The sequence below is a fragment of the Carassius gibelio genome, chromosome A13 (assembly GCF_023724105.1).
Source record: "Carassius gibelio isolate Cgi1373 ecotype wild population from Czech Republic chromosome A13, carGib1.2-hapl.c, whole genome shotgun sequence".
NCBI lineage: Eukaryota > Metazoa > Chordata > Actinopteri > Cypriniformes > Cyprinidae > Carassius > Carassius gibelio.
Genome location: NC_068383.1, coordinates 8,788,844 through 8,801,209, shown reverse-complemented (window position 1 = coordinate 8,801,209; position 12,366 = coordinate 8,788,844). Strand labels below are relative to the sequence as shown.

Sequence of the window (12,366 nt, the reverse complement as noted above, 5' to 3'; positions counted from 1 at the left end):
CATCTCAAGACCGGAATGAGAGCTTGTGTTAGTGTCTGTGTGTGTGGCTCCGGGGATTTGATGCATCTTTTTTCTTTTCTTTTTTTCGAAATGAAAACAAATGGCACAATCGACTGGAAGATAAACTGCTCTTGTTAGGCCGCCATATCTGTCATCAATCCTCTCTATTCCCTTCAGTTCTGTATGAGCACTCCTAAATTAACAAATGTGATGAGCCCATATCACCTCACCAGCTGCCGAAGACTGGGACAGCCACTGCATGGAAGCAAATTCCCTCCCTCACACCTTCTTTCTCTTTCTGTGAGTCCACTATTGAACCACGTCTCCAACCGCTGTCCCCTCCTCACCCACCCTGTAACCAATCTACAACAGCAAAGCTGCTGCATAACTTTGCATTCCAAATCTGCCTCAGAAAGCGAATTAAGATTCTGTTTACATTCCAGAGCTAGAGAATTGCCGTCACTTTCTAAAAGCATCAATTTACTCCTGTGAAGCAGCGAATCAACTCACATCAACTAAGTTAACCCTAAGTGTGCTCAAAGTGTGAGAACTGAAATTGTCAAAAAAGACAGAAAAGACATTTTACAAGTTCAAATAAAACTGATATCTATCAAAATATAACTTAGTATATTATTATATATGATTAAAATATATCTTTAATTCTTCCACTGGTCATTATATATATGCAGACAGACCAATATATATGTATGCATAGACAGACAGACAGATAGATGACTGAGACTCAGCATTTGTGTCAGTATTTTGGTTAACCATCTTTGGATTTAATTGCAGCCTTTAGTCTGTTGGGAAATGTCTCTACTAACTGCACATCTAGACTTTGCGGTATTTGACCACTCTACTTTGCAGAACTGCTCAAGTTCAGTTAAATTTGATGGTGACTGTTTGTGGACTACAGTCTTCAACTCATTGCACAGATTTTCAATGGGGATTAAGTCTGGGTCCTGACTAGGTCATGCAAGGACATTCACTTTTTTCTCCTGTAACCACGGTGTGCTCAGTTTAACTGTGTGTTTTGCTTTATTGTCATGTTGGAAGGTAAACTTTTTCCCATTAACAACTTTCTGGCAGCAGCTTTTCCTCAAGAATTTGACATTATTTGGCCCCATCTATTTTTCCTTCTATCCTGACAAGCGTTCCAGTCCTTGCTGCAGAGAAACTCCCCCTTAACAGGATATCACCACCTCCATGCTTTACTGCAGGGATGGTGAGCTGTATTGGATTTCTGTCAGACATATCGTTTAGTGTTGAGGCCAATTAATTAGTGGGAGGGGGATATGTATCTAATACATACATAGATATGTATGTATTTAATTCTAAAGGCTAAGCAAATAATCTGTTCTTTATCCAAGATGCAATATACAAAAGGCCCTATAAAATCTTAATCTTTTTCCAAATCCTAAAATTTTAAAAACTTGGATTGTATAATGAAGACCTGCTCTGCTCGTTCACACAAAGACACAGAGGCTTCACATTTAAACAGCAGTGGTTTAATATTCACAGAGACATACATAATTGCAATTTAAGTGTACAGCCCTACTTTTGATTTATTCTTCCAAATTGTGACATTATACATTGCACAGTAATTCAATTTTTATGACTAGATTTCACTAGTGATGTTTTCCACATCACAGAAATCATGGGACTGTACATTCAAGCTGAGGTAAAACTATTCTTAGTGATGACCTTTTTGAACAGTCCCGCTTCTACCTCAGTAAGGGATCTAAACAGCTGGCATTTTATGCTCAAATAACTCTTAATGGTTCAATGGCTAAAGTTGATCAAAAAGACATCTTTGAAATGTAATTTTTTGACCAAATGTCTTCAAGATGCCATCACACTCATCAAAAACAAGAAGAATAGCTTTAGCCAGTTTATAAAACAATCAGACGTCCTGACCACTTGCATCCTTGTTGTTTGTGAGTCATATCGAGACACGTATCCATCTTGTGGATATCCTTTGTTTTGTTTTGGTTTGTTTTCATGTCTGTTAGCATTCTTTTCATTTTGTTCAACACACCCACTGAGACCATGCCAAGCTAGCAACTGGAAACCCAACTGAACAGTGATGGAAAGAATTACAACATGGTCATTAATTAGAGCACTGGGTGCTCTGAGATTAATCTGCCATATGTGACTAATCAAAATCTCTTAATTAAGGACTGTAGCATTGTCTCATGATTAGCCTCAATGGCACACTCCAGGGCTCCTTGAATTAACCTGTTATATACCCCTTTTTTGCACTTTACTCAAAGTTCTTGATTCACCAGCTTTTCTTTCAGGTTTATGTAGTATAAGGCAACATGCTCTGAAAATGCCTTTGGCACGTGTTAATTAAAGCTGACCTCATATATAATTCCCCTGGAACTGCTTCCGTTTACAGCAGTGAGTGCAAGCTAGATTCAAGTGATTTATTACATTTTGAATATACATATTTTTCTTACAAAAACACATTGATTCAGTAGGCCTTTGTTTAACCCCCGGAGCCGTGTGAGATACTTTTTTTATGGAAGTGCACTTTTTATTTCACGTCTTTTGGACTGAAGCAATGCAACAGCCGCTAAATGCAATGCACTTTTTTTAAGTAAGGGCACTTTTTATTTCACGTCTTTTGGACTGAAGCAATGCAAAACCCGCTAAGTGCAATGCACTTTTTTTTATAGAAGGGCACTCTTTATTTCACATCTTTTGAACTGAAGCAATGCAACACCCACTAAGTGCGATGCACTTTTTTTTATTGGTAGGGTGCTTTTTATTTCACATCTTTTGAACTGAAGCAATGCAACACCCACTAAGTGCGATGCACTTTTTTTATGGAAGGGCGCTTTTTATTTCACGTCTTTTGGTCTGAAGCAATGCAACACCCACTAAGTGCAATGCTAGAAATTGAAATATCAAAGACAATTTTTTTATACAACTCCGACTAGATTCATCTGAAAGAAGAAAGTCATATACACCTAGGATGCATCAGGGTGAGTAAAACTCAACCTAATTCTCATTTTTGGGTGAACTAACCCTTTAAGATCCTAAAGGCCTCTTTTCAAATAAGTATTTGGCAGATTACTATGAACTGGCTATGTTATCCACCAAATATCATGAAAATACCCACAAATCTACAGAGCGCATTTCTTTCGCAGAAAGGAACCTTATTACATTGAAGAATCTCCACTTTGATCACTCAGAAAAACATGCATTTAATCATCATGTATGGCCATCACTCGAACTGTGCATAAACACACACTGGGTGGCCACTGCAGACATGAGGCTGATTGAGGAAGAGAAACCGCAAAGCACGGTACGCATAATCTCAGTTAATACTTCTTCACCAAGAGAAGCCATTTTAATCATCTGCTGCACAAACCCCCCTCCCTTCACTCTGCCACATGTTGACTTCAACATCATTAAAGCAGTTTTTATGGTGGCTGGATGACATAGTAATCTAAATAGCTTGAAATTAAATATAAACCATGGGTAGACTTTCTTTTGTTTATTTCATTGCTTCAAGTCCATGTGGAGGAGCAAGAATCATCAAAGTGCTACAGTGCCATCTTTTGGTTCCGCCTTTTCACCTGAACACTGAACCAAAACGAAACAATACAATGAAATGTAATATGACAACATTATCTAATACTTTAGAAACACAAGTACTAAAGTTTGTCCCACATTACTTGTAAAGTAAATATCCAAAATTCGATTTGAATTGCATTTGATTGTGGTACTTTATTTATCTATTCTGAATTGTTCATTTTCATGTATTTCACTGTCTGCCACCAGTATAATATGATAATAACACAAGACAACAGATGCTTAATATGCCAATGCTAGCCAATGCCGAAAACCATAAAAACAGCCATCATCTGCGTTTTGGGGATTGCAAAATCGCGCTGCATTGTAAAATGTTCTGCTTCTCAGTCAAGATGTGTGTGGAGATGTGCTATTTGAAGTGATTATCTGCAATTAAATTCAGCTGATGCATCAACGGCTCGTCCCGATGCTGTTAGGTGGCTTGGTGAGGACAGAGCAGAAATTTACAGAAGCTGACAACAAATTGGTCCCTGGACATTTCCTCAACTTTCTTTCAACCCTAACACGTGCACACTTATTTCAATTGGCTAAAAGTGGGGTGGTCAGAAAGACAGTTGGCATGCTGGCATGGCAGGAAGTGAGTAATAGCTAAATAGAGGTCTGGGCTATTTGGCCCTCTGTGGCTTGTGTCTTGCTGTCTGGACTGGAGCAGATGAGCAGCTAAAAGCTCAGAGAGTATGCGTGGCCATCTGCCATCTCTGTTTTGCTTTTTGGATGTGTATGTGTGTAAATGAGACATGGAGGGAGAAAAAAAAAGAAAGAGAGAGATGGAGAGAGAGTGTAAGCATCTCTTGCTCTCCTTCCTACTCTATCATGGACTCTTTCCCTGTCTCCCTATCTGTTGTCACACACATACGCACAGGAGAAAAACAGAGGTAACAGGCTCTCATACCAATGAGCTAATGTTGTGACATTCTGACAGTTCCAGCTTGTGCCCTGAAATTGACCCCCAGACTTCAGCTACAGTCTGAAAACCTCCATTTACCACACCACAGGCTGCTATACAGCACCCCATCAAACACACAACCAGCCAAAGGCAAAAATGTTGCAAGACAACTGCACTTATCAAGAGCAACACTGCCACCTGTCGGTGGGAAATATACCAGCTGCCGTTAAATGTGATGTTTATAGAAGAATCCAACTGTTATTTATTGCCACACAATCAGGGCCAGTTGCACTTCCACAACTTTTGACATGGAACGGCGGCATGAATTTATTACGGTACAATCTCACTGGAGCAACCTGGGGTTAAGTGCCTTGTTCAAGGGCACAGTGGTAATGACAACTCTTGGGGATTGAACCATCAAACCTTCCATAACCACATCACATCATCATATAACACTATTGTACAAGAGGAAAAACAGATCAAGGAGCACATTAAAAGTTGAGGTGTATGTCGCAGTGTATAAAAATTATCATTTACAAAAAAGCAATATAGCAAGTATTCTTTACTTTAGAAGACGTGATCTTTATCAAAGGACAATCTGACTAAACTAATAATTCTAATAAAGACATTAAAAGATCATTGACAGGGCAGGATGAAAAAAGTGAAACTTACAATAGTACAAAACACAGTTTAAGCAGACTGAACTTCAAATTCACATAAAATTGAATAGTGCATACCCTGACTAAGTTTGATAAGACATGACACATTCCATACTTAAACCTACTGTACATCCCTAGAAGCAATTCAGCTCCATGTACACCAAAGCTCTCACCAGCGGCAGAATATTTATTTGTCAAATATACCAGGAACATACAGAATACTTGACCCCTTTTTCACTGCACAGTTAATAGGACAAAAGCATTATATCAAAAATCTGTGTGTATGGCATTGTAGGAGGTTATTTGGTTAATAAACCAGCGATTTCCTCCTCTCTATTAAGCAGCACATGGAGCCATGGTGCTGCACAGAGCTAAAGTGATATTGTTTTTCCACCTCACAACAGACTACTTCAATGACTGCCACAGTTTACACAGAATGCTTTCAGAGAAGAGCAGACTTGATTCACTGCAATCTTTCTCAGATCACTGTGGATAAACAAATTAGTTACAGAGGTAGAATGCTGTGCTCTTGCAGCTACAGTGGATTCTTGAAAAGAAGCATGCAAGGTGTGAGAGCTTAGTAATATCAAATGATAAAACCTGTTCTCCATTTTGACTGAAGGTGTATGGCATATTTTATGGTATAAAAAGTGCCACATACAGGTTTGAGAGTAAATTACAGAATTGTTATTTTGGGGTTTTCCTGTGAACTCCTGTGACATTTAATTTCATCACCATGTCCTTAAATTAATCTTTGAAAGGAAACTGTGAAGGCATTTTATTAATGTGTGCAAGTTACCAACCCCAAGAATGTTGTGGATTTATTTCCAACTATTAGCCTGATTAGTTCTGTCAGTTCCTGAACTTGAAGAAAGATTCTTTGCATTATTTCTACAAGATAAAAATGCATATAAACGTGTCTACTGGGTTGTGATGGTAAAGCATTTGTAAATATTAGTGCCGCAATTGCAATCAATATGAATGCATATTTACATCCAAACATCAAAGGAAAAGCAGCTTAATATAAAATTAAAATAGAATCAACAATGCTGCTACTGACCTCTTCTAACACAAAGGATTTTAATTATCTCCTTAAATCGGCATTCATCATACTTAAACATCCATGAGATGCGGGCAAATCAAGGAGTGATCTGCTGCAATGCTCAGTTTTACCCAACTTTTAATCACCAGAAGATCCGCTCAAGTAGTCTGGTGATATGCAGAGAAACTGAGACACTTACTCTGGCTTCATCCTGATGAAGCCTCTCCTCCACACTCGACCCTGAAGACTGTTCAACTGACACCATCTGAAAGGAAGAGGACTAAAGCATTTAAGTCATGTGACCCCCGAGAAACAAAACAAAGGCTGTAAATACATCTTAATGGTGCACAAAACATCTGTACACATTTCCAGACCATAAAAGGCTGTAACCAATGTCAGCTCAAAAGGCATGCATAGACTTCACAGAAGTATGTCATTTGGGCCATTTTGACGTAATATTTTCGGTGTATTATGATTTGGGAATAGTGTGAGCCATCAATGAGGTCTTTTCAGAATCTCAAGAAAAGACATATGTGAGAATACTACAGTCATATTCCTATTCTCACAAGAGTAATAAGAAAAGCTGGAGATCTCCATCTCATTGGTGTCTAAGAGAAACTGAGATATTAACGAGATCTCATTTGTGATTTTTTTTTTCATTCCTACAAACTTATCCTGACACACCATATAATACTGATAATATACAAATTGATATTCAGCCTGTGTTGTCTCAGGAGGATGAAGTCAAATTCAAATCACCTGATTTCCTGCAGACAGCTGCGCTTTCAGACGGACAATTTCAGCTTGCAGGTCTCTGATAATCTTTACATTGCTGTCCTCATTCACAGTGGGCTTATTTAAAATGTTCTTGGCTAGGCTGGCATAACAAAGCATGTTCAGAGTTTCGCTACAGTTTATGTCAGCAGGTGAGATGGCTGGAGTAACAGAAAAGATAAAACAAAATGAATACTTAATACATAATATAGGCGAGAAATATAATTGAAACAGAATATCAAAAAGTAGAACCAGCAGACCAATATATAAAGGCACAATGTGACAATCTTAAGAGTTAATCTTAATGAAAAAAAAGTCTGCCACCTTTTCTTAGGCCTTTTTTGGAGCTTGACAGCCCAAATGTAACTTTTGTTGTATGGAAACTTTCTGGAAAAACATATTTTTCATTCCATCACCAACGGACAGATCAGCTGTGACAATAGAAATACAGAAATAACAAAGAATACTCACCTAACAAAAAAATAAAAGTTCATGTAATCTTAACCTGATACATAGATTTTGGTAACTTTCTGAAGGTTGTTTTGTTTACCTAAAGTAGAGATGACAATTCCCAGAGTAACCAAAGATCTATTGATGTTGGCTCCCTCCTTCAGTCGGATGCCAGTAGCCTGTGTGGCATTAGCTCTTTCACTTCCTGCCAGGTCAACTAGGTGTACCTTACTCACCATCTCACATGGTAACTCTGCATCAAACATAGCCTATAAGGCCATATTTTGCAATGTGTTATAGTCTGATAATTCTCATTCCAAAATTCTAAGCACTTAACCAAAATGCAATAGGGAAAAGAAGCAGCAAGAAACACTTTTGATTGAAACAGAGGAAAGTAAGTTTGGAAAAGCTTAATAATGTATGACAGCTGATCCCCTGGAGTGTCTGACATTATCATGAATATATAAAAATAGCTGGATTTACCAATTTGTAACCAACAAAGCCTTACCGAGTTTAAAATGTTATAACATGGAAAAACTGAGAAGATGGATAGAATATTGACAAAATAAAGAAATGAAGCTATGTTTGGAGCAGCATACTATCATAATACTCTATTTCTACTGTGATGGATAAAATGGAAGTAATATGAACCATGATTTTTAGCACCTCATTCTTAACTCGTTATTTGATCATAGATTATTTCCAAATGTTAAAACATCTTTAAATAACAACATAAAATAACCATTTTTATATCCAAGAAGATAACTGAATCCCACTCAAAACATTTCATATGGAATAATGTCTACTGATTAACTTTTTACTGACGATATACTGCTGAGTGCAGACTATTTTTTTTATACAGTACATACTGTGCAATAAGTAGTAATCTAGTATTCTAAACATATCCATTGACAGACTAACGACTCAAAGGTCACTCCAATATAACTTGTGCATAAATCACAATGATATCTGTGTATCATTACCCAGATATGGCCAACATAAATAGAAAATGGAGAAATCTCACTGGATAATACAAACAGGGAGTTGATAACTTCAAGCTGCAAATGCACAAATAGAGAGGCAGATGGCATTCAGCAGGGTAAATGGACCTGTGACCTTGAAACGAATGGTGAAAATGGCGTGGGATCGGCTGCTGACGTGGTTCATGCCTGTGCTGGCAGTGGCACGTCTTCTGTTGCCCTCCTGCATCAACTGTTTCAGAATTCAATAAAGTAACATTAAAACATGAGCATGCGGTCAGTCATCATGATGTGAGGTGCTGTTTTATAGTCATTTTAGCCTCCACATATGGTCCATCTCTAGGATGTTCCCTCCTCTAAACTCACAGCCTTTATCTCAGAATGTACAGCAATGACTACTACTTTGGGGTATAATGGGATAAAATGTTGACAATACAAAAACTTCAACACTGACTCCACTAATAATGCTGGTTTTATGTGACGCACATTCCCACAGTTTTACTAAATACCTCTGATTTAGTTTATATTTCAGTTAAATAGCTTATTTGCTAGCTTATAAAATGTTCTTTGTTTTGACTAGATCATTTCTATAGCAATTGCCTGGAAAACTCAAATCAATCACCTTCCACTCTCTGAATACCATCTTGTGTAAATAAAATGATTGAAAACTCGGAAGTGATGGAACGCGGCGACTTGACAAGAATTTAGATGCCACACATTTTCCATGAATCTGAGCACACGGCAGTATATCACAACAGAGCTTATTACAGCAGTCGTGGGTGAGGGGGAAATGTCTCGCCAGTCAGAAAAGAATGAAAATCCCACAAGATGATAAACCTATTTCGGGCTGTCTGCAGAAATGTGAATGTTTAAATAGGCTACTGAAATGAAAGACAGATTGGTCCCTCTTCATCTCCTAATGAAGCTAGAGGGAAAGACAGCATGGGTTTGCGCTCAATACAAACTAACAGTGAACTAATTAAAATGTGACAGTCAGAAATCTTCAGTGCCTCTTCTGCTTGAACAGTCCCCAGTGAATGAGCACTGTTTAAAGGAGGGAATCCAGGTAGTTAATCCACATCTTGTAGGCATTTAGAAGCCACAGTCATAATGCAGGAGAAACCATTTAGAAAGTGTAAAGAAAATCAGTCTTTTGTCCATTGATGAAGACAGGTCTCACTCAGGGACATGACTATTGACTATTTTTGTTTTGTTTGAAAGCATTGGGACCTCTTTTTTTGTACTGCAGCAATCAATATAAAGTATGTGTATTTAAGGACCTCATTTATGCAACAAGCAAAAGACTTAAACTCCACAGCTTCATTTTTTACAATGGGCACATTCACATCTAGAAGTCTGCACAAGCAAATTGTTATGAAATATGGACATAAACAGTCAATGTTTTATCACATGCTACACAACAGCTACTGTATTTTACAATAAATAGTATTTTGTACAATATTGTTTCTCGTGAATATTGTTGTTAATCAAGGCCTCTGGCATAGTAGCATAAGTTTCATTTTGGACATATTAGCTCCATAAGAACATTTTTGACTTTTGTCAAACAACCCTACTGCAGGCAAACTGAGTTAAGTTAAGTTCTGATTTGGGTCTCTTCGGTCTGTTCTGAGTTTAGTTTGGGTCTTTTCAGGGGTTTTTTTTTTTCATTGTTTGTTTGTTTTTTGGAAAGAAAATAAAAGAAAGAAATGCATTTTATCCATCAAGATAATGTACCAAAAGTGACAGTAAAGACATTTGTTATGATATTACAAAATGTTTTTATTTCAAGTAAATGCTACTCTTTTGAAGTTTTCATTGAATAACACCCCCCCCCCAAAAAAAAAATAAAAATAAATAAATAAAACATCTGTTTTCAAAGTTGATAAGAGCACAAAATCATCATATTATAATGATTTCTAAAGGATCATGTGACATTGAAAGCTGCTGAAAATTGCATTTTGAAATAATCAAATAAATTAAAACATATTGATCTTACTGTAGTTATGGTCAAGCAAATGGGGCCTTGGTGACCATAAAATACTTCTTTCAAATCCTACTGACCCCAAACTTTTGAGCAGTAGTGTATAACAGTATACAAATGCTCAAAGCATAACTGAACTGGGATAGCCAGGTCACAGTATCTCTAATGTCTAAAATAACATTTAATAGGTCTAGTCACACCCCTGGTCTCACTGTCTGTCTCTTCATCTAATCTACTGCATGGGCTGTTATCGAGAAGCCATTATGATAACTGCTTTAGGTGGAAGCAGACGGAGGCTGGACACTGACCTTCCTAATCAGCTGGTTGTGATTACACTCCTGCGATCTTACAATGCCCATAAGAAAGGACAAGCTGCCAGAATGGACACCTCATTTACACACTGCAATGTGCCTGTCCTTCTCCCTAGGATTTTGATTGTATCATCAACCTACAATAAACCGCCATGGAGCAAATGATGGGAGCAGACACTGACAACTGTGGTTGTATAGGTAGCTCTCTTGACACGTCTGAATTACTTATGTTACTCACTCTTTGGTAATCTACCCACAGCATAGTTATGCTATTATCTAGACATCTCACATTCATACCTGACCTCCATGTGAAATGATGCTTCGTCTTTATGTAACACTCCATTGATGTGGTGGAACATCTACTCACAGATCTTTACGGATTCCCCTTACGGCCCCTCACAGATTCCCCAGGCGTCGCAGCATAAAGGGCTGCCAACTGCTCTGGGTGTGTATTCACTGCTGTGTGTGTGCACTTTGGATGGGTAAAATGCAGAGCACGAATTCTGAGAATGGGTCACCATACTTGGCTGCATGTCACGTCACTTATCACTTATCTTTGGAATCAGTCCACAATCATCATGAGAGAGGGAAAACTGAAAAAAATTTGATAAATGTAGCCTTGTAGTTAAGGAACTGGGCTGATTGATTACCCATGAGTTAGCAACATAGGTCTGAAACAACATATAAGTGAGTAAATGATTACAGAATTGTCCTTTTTGGGGTAAACTATTAATTCAAGCAAGACAAGTTTTAATAAATAAAGTGTCAGTTAAATGTGGTTAAGTTTAATTTTTACTTTGTTGCAAAAATTCATTTAATCATAGCATGGAGTATATTTACTAGCTAATACATTGTCAATTATCCAAAGAAGCTGTAAAAACAGAGCTAAGCTTGACCAAGGTCAGAAATAATGGAAAATGTTAGAATGTACATAAGACATTTTGTATCATTTAAGAAGAACAAGCAAATATGTGACACTGTGCAGTCAATTTTCACATCATCATCATCTTTAAAATAAAATAAATAAAGTCTAAAAGTATTGCATAACGCACATTTTAGGAAAAAGAATGCTTTCCCATGGTGCTTTTGCCCTTTCAAACATCCACACAATTTAGACGTTCTGATTTCAGCTCTCTCTCTCAACTATCTATTGAATAAATCAGAACTCCAAGTCTGCACACTAAAGGTCAAAGGGGGGATATTAGACAGAATATAATGATTATAATCAAAAAAATCTGAATGAGTCTCTCAGATGACAGGTTATAGTTATGTAGTGTTCTTCATTTGTGACTGCCCTTGTCACATTCTGATTACTCATGAGAAGCATGCAGTGAAATCAGCAGTCACTGGGGTTGTGAACCACTATGTGCATCTTCTGGAGAGTTTTACTAGCTGTGATTGGTAGGTTTTGAAATTACACTTGTGTAGCAGACTGTAATGAGATGTGAACCTAACTGGGTTACCCATCATGGTGCAGGACTTTCCTGAGCCTGCTTGGCCATAAGCAAAGTCACAGGCATTGTAACCCTCCAAAGCAGCTTGCAGGACATCGGTGCCAAGATCTTTGAAAATCTGAAATGACAGATGATACAAAGAAAAACACTCCATGTGCTAAAGTTACTTTACGTCTGGAATCTCTATCTGCTGTACAAAAACAATTATTTTTAGTCATTGACGAGA

General features: G+C 37.6%; 1 long non-coding RNA gene across 1 annotated transcript; it reads right to left on the bottom strand.

Moving 5' to 3' along the window:
• Positions 1-6,952: 6,952 nt before the first annotated feature.
• Positions 6,953-8,133, bottom strand: LOC128026075 (uncharacterized). The gene is made up of 3 exons (XR_008186332.1): positions 7,515-8,133; positions 7,289-7,395; positions 6,953-7,125 (listed from the first exon to the last, which is right to left on the bottom strand). It is a non-coding gene; the product is annotated as an uncharacterized LOC128026075 (long non-coding RNA).
• Between the last annotated feature and the right edge of the window lie 4,233 nt (positions 8,134-12,366).